We start from the raw sequence: 14,324 nt of genomic DNA, 5'->3' as shown, positions 1-14,324 counted from the left end.
AAATGCTTGATTCTGCCTTTGCTTTTTAGTTTGCAAGTAAATGAATTCATTTTCTGTTAACCTCTGAGGACAAACAATTTGTTTCTCCTAAATATTATTTTGGACTCATGGTTCTAAGCCACAGTTCCAATCTATTGCAATTATTCCTGCTGAAGCACAAAGTTTTCTATTCTTGACCGATGGGAATTTCTTCCATTTAGCTCTGGGTATGATAGAATAGTTTTAGACTCATCTTACAATTTCTTACCCAAGAACTGGAAAAAATCACATTGCCAAGGTATTGATTTCTTTTATTTTAGTGGGAGATGGTATTTTTAGACTACAATATGAGTCCTAGGAATACTAATTTATATTGGTTGGTCAACATTTCTTACCTTTTTTTCATTCATTAGAACTGGAAAAATTTCTATCCAACCATCTGTCCACATACTTAGAAAATAAAATACTTGTGGGTTTATACTGGTACCTCCAATTCAAATACAGAACACAAATTCAGAACAATTTCTATACCACATTGGATTTTTAAAAATTGAAGTATAGTTGATATACAATCTGAGTTTTAGGTATATGAAGTAGTGATTCAGTTTTTAATGGTTATATTCCTTTTAAATTTGTTGTAAAATATTGACTACATTCCCTGTGGTATACACTATAACCTTGTAGCTTCCTTTTTTTTTAATATATAGTAGTTTGTGCCTCTTAATCATCTCCTTCTATCTCGCCCTCCCTGGTCCCCTTTTCCGGTGGTAGTTTATTCTCTATATGTAAGTCTGTTTTTGTTGTTGTTGTTGTTTTTATATTCACTGGTTTGTTTTATTTTTTAGGTTTATTATTTTACTTGGCATAATACCGTCCAAGTCATTCCATGTTGTTGCAAATGGCAAAATTTCACTCTTTTAATGGCTGAGTAGTATTCCATTATTTGTATATACCACATCTCTTTTTCCATTTATATCTGTTAAAACCAGTATTTTTTCCTTGTGTTGAGAATCCTGGTTTTCAAGATCACAGAGGATGATAGAGTTAAGAGTATTCCATAATTACTCATTTGATATCTCCCTTGTCACATATACAATAGTTTATGTATACTGTATAACAAAATCAAGAGTACCAGAATAACATGATTACTCAAACTAGTCAAAATTTGTGCATAGACTGTCACCAGTATTCTCCCATTTTGTTAATTGTAATGTCTCTATATTGTCAGAACATATATCCACTACACATTTCAGTATGTTGATACCAGTTTATTTTTGTCCTTTGTATTTAGAAGTTAGCTTTTTGATTATAATACTTTTCTTTTTTTTTTTTTTAAATATTATTTTATTAGTTGGAGGCCAATCACCCCACAACATTTCAGTGGGTTTTGTCATACATTGACATGAATCAGCCATATAGTTACACGTATTCCCCATCCCGATCCCCCCTCCCACCTCCCTCCCCACCCGACTCCTCAGGGTCCTCCCAGTGCACCAGGCCCGAGCACCTGACTCATGCATCCCACCTGGGCTGTTGGTCCGTTTCACCATAGATAATATACATGCTGTTCTTTCAAAACATCCCACCCTCACGTTCTCCCCCAGAGTTCAAAAGTCTGTTCTGTACTTCTGTGTCTCTTTTTCTGTTTTGCATATAGGGTTATCGCCACCATCTATCTAAATTCCGTATATATGTGTTAGTATACTGTAATGTTCTTTATCTTTCTGGCTTACTTCACTCTGTATAATGGGCTCCAGTTTCATCCATCTCATTAGAACTGATTCAAATGAATTCTTTTTAACGGCTGAGTAATATTCCATGGTGTATATGTACCACAGCTTCCTTATCCATTCATCTGCTGATGGGCATCTAGGTTGCTTCCATGTCCTGGCTATTATAAACAGTGCTGCGATGAACATTGGGGTGCACGTGTCTCTTTCAGATCTGGATTCCTCAGTGTGTATGCCCAGAAGTGGTATTGCTGGGTCATATGGCAGTTCTATTTCCAGTTTTTTAAGAAATCTCCACACTGTTTTCCATAGTGGCTGTACTAGTTTGCATTCCCACCAACAGTGTAAGAGGGTTCCCTTTTCTCCACACCCTCTCCAGCATTTATTGCTTGTAGACTTTTGGATAGCAGCCATCCTGACTGGCGTGTAATGGTACCTCATTGTGGTTTTGATTTGCATTTCTCTGATGATGAGTGATGTTGAGCATCTTTTCATGTGTTTGTTAGCCATCTTTATGTCTTCTTTGGAGAAATGTCTGTTTAGTTCTTTGGCCCATTTTTTGATTGGGTCATTTATTTTTCTGGAATTGAGCTTCAGGAGTTGCTTGTATATTTTTGAGATTAATCCTTTGTCTGTTTCCTCATTTGTTATTATTTTCTCCCAATCTGAGGGCTGTCTTTTCACCTTACTTATAGTTTCCTTTGTTGTGCAAAAGCTTTTAATTTTCATTAGGTCCCATTTGTTTATTTTTGCTTTTATTTCCAATATTCTGGGAGGTGGGTCATAGAAGATCTTGTTGTGATTTATGTCAGAGAGTGTTTTGCCTATGTTCTCCTCTAGGAGTTTTATAGTTTCTGGTCTTACATTTAGAGCAGAAAAAGACATAAAAGGAATCCAGATAGGAAAAGAAGAAGTGAAACTCTCGCTGTTTGCAGATGACATGATCCTCTACATAGAAAACCCTAAAGACTCTACCAGAAAATTACTAGAGCTAATTAATGAATATAGTAAAGTTGCAGGATATAAAATTAACACACAGAAATCCCTTGCATTCCTATACACTAACAATGAAAAAACAGAAAGAGAAATTAAGGAAACAATACCATTCACCATTGCAACAAAAAGAATAAAATACTTAGGAGTATATCTACCTAAAGAAACAAAAGACCTATACATAGAAAACTATAAAACACTGATGAAAGAAATCAAAGAGGACACAAACAGTTGGAGAAACATACCGTGTTCATGGATTGGAAGAATCAATATTGTCAAAATGGCTATTCTACCCAAAGCAATCTATAGATTCAATGCAATCCCTATCAAGCTACCAACGGTATTTTTCACAGAACTAGAACAAATAATTTCACAATTTGTATGGAAATACAAAAAACCTCGAATAGCCAAAGTAATCTTGAGAAAGAAGAATAGAACTGGAGGAATCAACCTGCCTGACTTCAGACTCTACTACAAAGCCACAGTCATCAAGACAGTATGGTACTGGCACAAAGACAGAAATATAGATCAATGGAACAGAATAGAAAGCCCAGAGATAAATCCACGAACCTATGGACAGCTTATCTTTGACAAAGGAGGCAAGGATATACAATGGAAAAAAGACAATCTCTTTAACAAGTGGTCCTGGGAAAACTGGTCAACCACTTGTAAAAGAATGAAACTAGAACACTTCCTAACACCATACACAAATATAATACTTTTCTTTTCGTGAATATCTTGAAAGTATGACACCATTTTTTTTTTCTGGGATAAAGCATTGCTCTCAAAAAGTCCATGTACGGTTTAATTTTTTTTTCCTTTATGTCATCCTATATTTTAGGGGCCTAAATACCCAAAGCTTTGTTTCCTTTTGTCCAGTAAGTTTAGGAGAATGTATCTTGTCTTGGGTCAATATTTTCAGGTATGCTATATACTTTTTCAGTACATGCTTTCAAATCTTTTTCTATTTAGGAACATTTATTGAACCTAGTTTGTAGTATTTTTTCCATTCCCTTGATTTTGTTTTCTTCTTTGGTATTTCCTATTATTTGTATGTTGAAATTCTTTTGTTTGTCATGAATATTTGTAACACTTATTTATTCCTGTTTATCTCTTTCTTTTTGATTAAGAAATCCTCTTTATCATCCTGTATTTATCTTAAGCCATTATCTCTTGCATTTTTTGATCATATGTTCCTTCTAGTTTAGTCTTTACTTATGAAATAATTTTTAAAACTTGTGATTCTTTCTGAGGTTCTGTAATGTTATATCTAAATTTATTTAATGCTTGTTTTTTAATGCACTATTTCGCTTAATCCCAACAATAGCTTGAGGCAAGTGCTATATGTTCTTTTTAGAAAAGAGGAAATAGATGATCTGAGAAGTAAAATAACCTGCTTGAGGTCTTCCGCAATATGGCTTGTGTTGTAGACAGATTTCAAATCCAGCTCTATGAGTTGCAAGAGTCCATGCTCCTAATCATTATAACCCACTGACTCTAAGAGAAGGACCACTAGGGGTGGGGTGGGATTGGGATGGGCTGTCCAGAAAGAGTGTGAGACTATAACACCACTCTGTAAATCTAGAGTCCCCATTTTCAATTGGAATTTCTTCCATTTTCAATGGTCCCCATTTTCAATGGTCCTTCTTTTCCTGCCTGGCTGTGCGTCCTCTCAAGCCAGGATTTATTTCCCCACAGGACTGATCCTGCCTTCCTTCTTTTTTTCTCTTTGTATCAGGCAGCACTGAAAAATGCTGGAGTCTTCGTGGCAACTGCCGTGACACATGTTCCAGGAATGAAAAAGTCTATGTTTTCTGCCTGAGTGGTAAACTGTGCTGTGTGAAGCCCAAGTTTCAGCCAAATATATCGCCACAGTTAATTAAAGCTTGAAGCCAAGGGCACAAAAATGAAGATAATGTGGCCCTGAGCAGGTCCTCAGCTGATTCCTGGGTTTCATTAAAACGCTTTTGGCTGACTTCTGTGTGTGTCTCTTAGTATACCTAAGCAAACTCCAGTAGAAGAAGTGGGTAAGGAAGCAAACATTGGAGAGGAACCCGGACCTACTACGTGCCAGGTATGCACATACTACCTCACCTATTCAAGCAACCTAAGAGGAGGATACTGTCATCACTTTTATTTTATGGTTGGGGAAGCTCAGGTTGTTGAAATCATTCATCCAATTTCAGTTATATAGCTAACATGAGCAGGTGTTGGGATTACATATTAGCTTGCATATAGCCTTGCAATTAGCTCCATGCCTCCTGGACATTCATGAATATACATACAAAGGCGTATTGTATTTTTTTGAATCTCTCAAGTGAAAAACTAGGGGATAGGACTTCCCTGGTGGCGCTGTGGAAAGAAATCAGCCTGCCAATACAGGGGACACAGGCTTGCTCCCTGTTCTGGGAAGATATCACATGCCATGGAGCAGTTAAGCCCATGTGCCACAACTATGGAAGCCTACACTCTCTCGGGTCTGCAAGCGGCAATTATGAACTCCTTGGCCACAACTACTGGGCCTGCACTCTAGAGCCCATGCTTTGCAACAAGAGAAGCTACTGCAATGGGAAGCCCACCCACCACACAAAGAGTAGCTCCCACTGGCCACAACTAGAGGAAGTCCTTGGACAGCAACAAAGATCCAGCATGGCCCCCCAAAAAAAGAGAGAGAGAGAAAAAACAAACAAACAAAAAAAAAACGGGTAGACAGCATTACATGCATTTTCATTTGCTCAGTTGTGTCTGACTCTTTGCGTCCCTATGGACTGTAGCCTGCCAGGCTTCCCTGTCCTTGGGATTTTTCAGGTAAGACTACTGGAGTGGGTTGCCATTTCCTCCTCCAGGGGATCTTCCCGACCAAAGGAATCAAACCCTTGTCTCCTAGACAGCCTTATATGGGGTCCTATTTTCTTTGTTATAGAAACTCTTAAGCAGGAAACTGTTAATCCCCAGATCCAATTCTTACCCCATTGCTTCTCTCTCTTTTTAAATCTAGTTTAAATTTTCCTCAAAGTCATACATCCACATAATTTAAAAATTGAATTTATTTAAACTAAAAACAACCCCCAAAAAGTTCATCCATGTGATTTTAAGTGTCAACTTTGAATAAAAAACTATAATAAAATATAGGAGTCACTCATTTCCCTTTCTCCATTTCTTTCCTCTTTCACAAAGAGGCAAAACCACTTGTTTCTTTGGATTCTACTTCTCTAACTATTAATGTAAAAGATATGCTTACTTACATTGCTACTTCTTTCTTTTTCCAGGTTCAGGTGTTATCCATTGAATTCCTGCTAAAAGGATGAGAATTTAACTGTCTTTCATATCTTTTGAATACATTCAGAATCATTGGTAGTTCAGCTGGTAAAGAATCCGCCTGCAATGCAGGAGACCCTGGTTCAATTCCTGGGTCGGGAAGATCCACTGGAGAAGGGATAGGCTACCCACTCCAGTATTCTGACCTGGAGAATTCCGTGGACTGTGTAGTCCATGGGGTTGCAAAGAGTCAGACACAGACTGAGCAACTTTCACTTTCTCCTCCTGTTGGCCTCTCTCCCTGGGCAGTCAGATCTGCTCTACTCTGAATTGGTTGCTTTAATGGTAAAGCGTCCGCCTGTAATACGGGAGGCCCAGGTTCAATCCCTGGGTCAGGAAGATCCCCTGGAGAAGGAAATGGCAACCCACTCTAGTATCCTTGCTTGGAAAATTCCATGGACAGAGGAGCCTGGTGGGCTACAGTCCATGGGATCACAAAGAGTCGGACACGACTGAGTGACTTCACTTTCACATACCTGGTGACCAGCTGCCATCCTGGAACTCCAATTACATCATCCTGGAGTTCTCCTTGATTTTCTCCTTAGACAAATGTCCTGCTTTTGGGTTTCGAGGTCTTTCTTGATATATTCCTTTATTTTGGCAGGACATCTCCTGGTAGCTTCCTGAAAACTTCTGACCTCATATACTAATCTCTTGCTTGTTTAGTAGTTTGGTTGCTCATTTCTTATTGGAAGTGATTTTCTCTGAGAATTTTGAAGGCATTTCTCCTCTATCTTTCTGCTGAGTGCTTAATGGGCCCTATCAATCTGGAAACTCATAAACTTCGGTTCTAGGACATCTTTTTTTCCTTGACTCATTTCTTTCATGATTTCTTGCCCTTTGGTTTTCTGCTTCCTATTTCTGGAATTCTTATTTTTTAAGTGTACTGCCTGAATGATTCTCTGTTTTATATTGGTCTCTATTGCTTTTATCTCTGGCATTTTATTCTCACTCCTAGGCATTTCTTTGTACTTTGAGTCTCTAAGGTTTTTTCTCATTGTTTCTACTTTATTATTATTATTTTTTCTTTTAAAAATAACATCCTCTTCTTGTTTCATGGTTTCTGTCTTGTACTAGTTGTATTTCCTCTGGAAGAATGCTCTACAGTCCAGATAGACTTAATGTGCTCAGTCACTCAGTCGTGTCTCTTTGTGACCCCATGGAGTATAGCCTACTAGGCTTCTCTGTCCATGGGATTTCTCAGGGAAGAACACTGGAGCGGGTTGTCATTTTCTTCTCCAGAGGATTTTCCCCATCCAGGGACCATACAGTCGTCTCCTGCACTGGCAGGTGGATTCTCAACCATTGTGCCACCAGGAGAGTCCCAGACTTAATGTGCCCCCTCTACAAATTCATATATTGAAGTCCTGAACCCTGATATGATTGTACTGATGGACAGAACCTTTGGGGAGGTGATTAATTCATGAGAGTAGATCCCTTATGAATGAGTTTATTGGCCTTCTAAAAATGACCCCAGAGAGCTCTCTTGCCCCTTCTACCAAGTGAAGACACAAAGAGAAGGCCATCTCTGAACCAGAAGCTGAATCTGCTGGTGCATTGATTTTGGACTTCCCAGACTCCAAATCTAAGGGAAATAAATGTTTATTGTTTAAACCACCCAGTCTGTGGTAGTTCATTATAGCAGGCTGAACAGATTAAGACACAGGTGTCTACGTCTTCAGGTTTTTCCTCTGATACTGGGCCAATTTCCCTGGGAAGGATCCTCCATAGTCTTGCTCAGGAGGTACAAGTTTGTCACTATCTTCAAAATGGAGATGAGAAAGAAAACTGAGTTTTTACTTTCTTTATTATTTATTTATTTTTGATTACACTAGGTCTTCATTGCTGCACATGGGTACAGGCTTCTCATTGTGGTGGCTTCTCTTGTTGCAGAGCACAGGCTCTAGGCTCACGGGCTTCAGTGGTTGTAGCACACGGGCTTGGTATTTGCGGCCTGTGGGTTCTAGGGCATGCAAGCTTCAACAGCTGTGGCACAGGAGCTCATTAATTGTGACTGGTGGGCCCTAGAGCCCAGGCTGAGTAGTTGTGGTGCACAGGCTTTAGTTGCCTGTGGCCTGTGGAATCTTCCCAGACCAAGGATTGAACCCATGTCCCCTGCCTTAGTAGATGGATTTCTATCCACTGTGCCACCAGGAAAGTCCTGGGTCTTAACTTTAAATATGTAAAAGTTTACTTGACTCTCCTGGGTTCAACATGATACCCTTGCTTTCAACTAGCATAGTATCCCTTGCTCCTTTAACCAGACACTGTTTGAATTAACCTCCTCAGACAGTAAAGCTCTAATTTTCTGCTGGGATAGTAGAGGGATGGTCATGGCCATCACTGAAGAACTCTACAGAGCTTGCCTACAGGGGATCAGACAGAGATGGAGAAGGGAGCCAGGGCTTACAGCGACCGGGGCTCAGATCTTGGTGGACAATAGTCTTGCCTGCAGAGAGTCTGGGCAGGAATCCTGGCCAGCAGCTCTGCTCATCTGCAGAGCCAAGCAAGTGACCTCATCTGACCAGGGAGTTCAGTTGATCTCAGTTGGCTTTTCTGTCTGATTTGATTTCCAGCCAATTAGCCATACCAGTTGTGGAGTCCATTCTATTACCACCCAGGCAGGGAAGCCAATTCACAGCCCTGCCCCCGTGCTGAGTATAGCCTCCAATGCTTGATCAGAGCCCTGGGAACCCACAGAGCCCACTCTACGGCCCCACAGGCAACCAGGCCAGCATCTTGCTCAACTGTTCAGTTTTGCCTCTGGGTCTACCTACCCAGAGAGCCTGAACAATGACCCTGGGCAGCCTTAGAATTCAACCCAGGGCAGAGTCTAGCCTACAGCTCTGCCCTGTAGCTCAGCCCAGCCTATGTCCTTATCCAATTGCTAAACAAAGCCTGTGACCCTACCCAGGCAGAGAATCTAGCCAGCGACACCACCCCATCATGGAGCATAGCCTGCAGCACCGCCCAACTGTAGAGCACTGTCTTCCCTTGGGTCGGTCGTTTGGATTAAGAAAGTTAATCTTACTTAGGAACATGGGTGTGCAAATCCTTTGAAAATTTCCCCATTAGTTTCCGAGAAATTTTAACCTGTTTATTTTCTAGCTTTTTTATTAATATTAATTTTCCATTTTATGCTATCATACTTTAATTTCTAATTGTGTGGGGTGGGAGAATATGGTTGGATTATTTTGCATGTAGCTGTCCAGTTTTCCCAACACTATTTATTGAAGAAACTATCATTTCCCTATTATATATTCTTGCTTGTTTTGTCGAAGATTAATTGGCCATATAAACTTGAGTTTGTTTCTTTGCTCTCTGTTCTGTTCCATTGATCTATGTGCCTTTTTTGTCCCAATACCACACTCTTTTGATTACTGTAACTTTGTAGTGTAGTTTGAAATCAGAGGGCATGATACCTCTAGTTTTGTTCTTCATTCCCAAGATTGCTTTGGCTATTTGGGATATTTTGTGCTTCCATACAAATTTTAGAGTTATTTGTGATTATTCTGTGAAACAATACACTGGTGTTTTGACAGCAATTGCATTAAACTTGTGTATTTCCTTGGGTCATATGGTCATTTCAACAACATTAATTTTTCCAATTTGTGAGCATGATATATCTTTCCATTTGTTTGAGTCATCTTCAGTTTGTTTCATCAATGTCTCATGGTTTTCAGGGTATAAATCATAATCATCTGTTGTGGGTTGAATTGTATCCCTTCTTCCAAATGTGGGCTTCCCTGGTAGCTCAGTTGGTAAAGAATCTGCCTGCAGTGCAGGAGACCCTGGTTCAATTCCTGGGTTGGGGAGATTCCGTGGAGAAGGGAAAGGCTACCCACTCCAATATTCTGGCCTGGAGAATTCCATGGACTCAAATCCTAACCCAAGTACCTGACAATGTGACTTCACTGGAAATAGGGTCTTACCATGTAAGAACAGGGTCTCCTATCTTCCTTTATTAGTATCCCATGGATCTTACTCCTAAAACAACCTGGTGTGGTGAGATCCATTCAAAGATCCTAGAGAGAACTTAAGCCTTCACAATAACCAGAGCAAATATTTGTGCATTGACTCTATAAGGAGCAGCACAAAGTGGGACTGTGGTTTATAAGTGTCAAATAACATATAAGATGTATGTACCAAGGGAAGAGGCCTCTGGTCCCAGTGTATAAAGACAGTTGGAATCTGATGAGGTAGCTCTAGGAATCCTTAGATGTAAACTCAATCAGCATGGCTTCTGTTGGTGGTGAAAGCATGGAGTTCTGCAGCATTCCATTTTTTGTGCCTTTTTAGCACCCAGAGAACCATAGCATGGGCCTCCCTTTGACCCAGTGGTTAAGAATCTGGCCACAGCGTCTGAGACACTGTTTCGATCGTTGACTTGGCAAGATCCCCAAGTGGAGCACATGGCAACCCACTCCAGTATTCTTGCTAGGAGTACCCCATGGATAGAGGACCCTGGTGGGCTGGAGTCCATAGGGTCGCAAAGGATCAGACATGACGGAAGTAACCGAGCAACAGCAGCAGAACCATAGCATATAAGGACTGCGCTGATCTTGGTGACCCATCTATTCCGGACTGTGCATTGGTGAGATTAAGGTCCAAGAGGAAAGGCGACGCTCCTAAAGTCACATAGCAAGCAAGTGGCACAACAAGTGCATGTTGCTGAGTATTTTCAACTCTCCCCTCTCTCACTCTCAATGCCAAAAATCTTTTCCAAATTGAGCATTTCAGGTAGTGGAGTCTACTCTCAGAAAGTAATTATGTAAACGTAGTCTTTCCTAAAGTCTGAACGAATGCTTTCCTTTCTCTACTCCTCCACTACCAGTCCGGAAAATTACATTTGAAGAAACGAGTTTGCTCAGCTTACACTAAAACGTGATAATAGTGGATCTCTAGGACAGATAATGAGGTACTGTATAGAACTTAATAAAGACTACACATTTTTTTCAATGTGTAACATGGAGACTTGGAGAATTCTAGACTGAGTTATAACAAGGGCTGAGATCTATTTTTAAAAGTCCCTCTGGCTTGTGTGATTTCCCTCTGCTGTCCCTTAAAAGGTGGAAGTAGATAAAGGGAGGCATATCAGCTCAGGGGTGTGTGGTCCAAAGGTGGATGCATGGGCATTGGGATAGTAATTGAGAAGCCTGAGGGAGGCAGGATGTTCCAGGGCCAACTGTACCCGTGGGCAGCTGAGAGCACGTGTCTGTGACACGTGTTCCAGTTGATTAGAAGGAGCAGAGAGTCCAGAACTCTTCTTCATTTGGTGTCTCTTCGCCAGAACTGAGACTGCCTCCTGGGCTCCCTGAAGTCATGAAGACTCTTTTGCTAACTTTGGCTGCACTGGTCCTCTCATCCCAGGTCATTGCAGGTAACGTAGGCTTTTTCTGGGGAGAGATGGAGGGGTGGAGAGTGGGTCATGGTTGGGACACTCCAGGGCTTGGGAGAACGGGTTGGCAGGCAGAAACATGAAACACCGTTAATCTGGGGGAAGAGGAAAAAGCCCCCAATTCCTGGGTGAGACCCTACCCCACCATTTAGTAGCATACTACTTGGCTCCTCTGAATTTCAGTGTACTTATTTATCAATTTGAAATAATGAAGTTGAGGGATCAACATTAAACACACTAAATGTTTGGTGTGTAGAAAATGGAGTTTCCTAATTTTCTAAACCCATATAAGAGGGGATCTGGCACCAAAATGCTCATCTTTGCCAGTGAGAGGTGCCACATCTTAGGCAGCAATTCTAACCTCCAGAATTTTCCCTCAATGCCTGCAAATCCCTTCTCTTTGGTCTGCTCCAAAGGTCAAGGGCGGGGGGTCAAATGTGTGAGGAGCGGTGGGGGAGGACATGGAAGCAGGAAAGAAGGAAGGCAATAGTGATCTTTTCTCACAGTGTCCCTGAAACCACTTGAATTTGCACTAATCACACCTGACTTAAGTGAGGTTGAATCTCATGATTACTGTTGCCTGTCTGTGCCAGCCCCGATACTGGAGCCATGGAAAGGTTTTAAGCAAAGACAAGGTCGCTTCAAACTTGCCCAAACCCTCCTTTTAAATTGACTTAAGTTTCTACTCCCACTGCCCTCCAGATATCTCTTTAACCTTCCCAGAGTGTCAGGATGTGGGGGGATTGCTTGAGAGCAGTCTGGACCCACACTCATGTCTGCTCATGGTAGACACATACAGGAAACAGCATCACCTGACAAAGAGAGAAGAAACTCTAAATCCTGGATCAGTTAGAACCAGCTTCATCATTTACTAGTTCTGTGAACCCCAACAAGCCACTTGGCTGCTCTGAGCTCCAATTTAGTCACTTTGAGCTTCCCTGGTGGCTCAGTGGTAAAGAACCCACCTGCCAATGCAGGAGATGCAGGTTTGATCCCTGGGTGGGGAGAAAGAAATGGCAACCCACTCCCGTATTCTTGTCTGTGAAATCCCCGGGACAGAGGGTCCTTGTAGGCTACAGTCCATAGGGTTGCAAAGAGTCGGACACGACTGAGCATCTAAGCAGAGCACAACACAGCTATGTTATTACTTGGTTAAAGAATTCACTTATTCAGTAAATATTGTAGAGTTCATCCCAGGTGTCAAGCATTGTAGTAGGTGCTGGCCATAGAGCAGTGAACCCATCAATCAATCAAAAAAACCAACTATACAAACTCCCCATCCTCTTGGAGCTTACATTCTCAGTGTGGAGGCAATGAACAGAGTAAGCAAGGAAATGGATAGCAAGCATCAAGGGAAGTGGATGTTCAATTTAATAAGAAGAGATGTAAGGGAATGCCTCACTGAAACAAACTAGAATAAAGACATGAAGGAAGTGAGGGGGTGAGCCACACAGAAATTTTGGGAAGAATATTCATTTAATAGCTGAACTACTTGTAAAAGAGATGCTTCCCTTCATCTACTATCTGGTTACCTTGTGATTTAAAGGGTTCAGAGATGAGAGGAAGGGCAAATGGCTTGACTCTATCTTTCCTTACAGTTTGCAAGTTAATGATTCATTTTCTGTACCTCTGAGGTCGATCAATTGGTTTTTCATAAGTATTATTTTGAACTCATAGTTCTAAGTCACAAAGTCCAATCTATCGCAATTATTCCAATTGAAGCACAAAATTTCCTATTTTTGACCAATGGAAATCTCTTCCATTTAGCTCTGGGTATGACAGAATGTTTTTAGGCTCATCTTGCAGTTTCTTACCCAGGAACTGGAAAAAACCATGTTGCCAAGGTATTGATTTCTTTTATTTTAGTTGGCAATGGTATTTTTAGACTACAATATGGGTACTAGGAATACTGATTTCTTTTGGTTGGTCAACATTTCTAGCTTTTTTTTCAGTGATTAGAAGTGGAAAATTTTCTATCCACCCATCCATCCACCTGTTTAGAAATAAAATACTTGTGGGTTTATACTGGTACTTCCAATTCAAATACAGAGCACCAATTCAGAACAATCTATACCACATAAGAATTTTTAAAAATTGAAGTATAGTTGATATACAATATTATAAAAATTTCAAGTGTGTGACATAGTGATTCACAATTTTTAAAGGTTATATTCCTTTTAAATTTATTGTAAAATGTTGACTATATTCCCTGTGGTATACAATATAATCTTGTAGCTTGTGTTTTTATATACATAGTAGTTTGTGCCTTTTAATTGCCTACCTTTATGTTGCCCTCCCCTGGTTCCTCTTCCCACTGGTAGGTTGTTCTCTATCTGTGAGTCAGTTTCTTTTTTATTACATTCACTAGTTGGTTTTACATTTTGGGTTTATTATTTTGCTTAGCATAATGTCCTCCAAGTCATTTTGTATTGTTGCAAATGGCAAAATTTTACTCTTTTTTAATAGCTGAGTAGTATTCCATTATTTGTATATATCACATCTTCTTTATCCATTCATATCTGTTGAAACCAATATTTTTCCCCCTAAGGTCACAGAGGATTATAGAATTAGAATATCCCATAATTAATCATTTGATTTCTCCCTCATCACATATATAATAGTTTCAGTATAATAAAACCAACACTACCAGTATAACATGATTACTCAAAGTAGTCAAAGTTTTTGCATAGGCTTTCACCATTATTCTCCCATTTTTGTACTGCGCTATTTCTATATTGTCAGAATGTATATCCATTACATACTCTGCTCTCTCTTTTAAAACTCTAATGATAATTCTATGAGTAACTATATTTAATTTTTATTACTAGTCCTGTGTCATGGCCTCTCTCATTTGGTTGTTTAGCTCTTTCCCTGTTAGATTTCTTAGGAACTGCACTTGGGAACAA

This window comes from Muntiacus reevesi, chromosome 2 (assembly GCF_963930625.1).
Source record: "Muntiacus reevesi chromosome 2, mMunRee1.1, whole genome shotgun sequence".
NCBI lineage: Eukaryota > Metazoa > Chordata > Mammalia > Artiodactyla > Cervidae > Muntiacus > Muntiacus reevesi.
The sequence above is the reverse complement of the archived record's forward strand: the minus strand, read 5'-3'. Positions refer to the sequence as shown.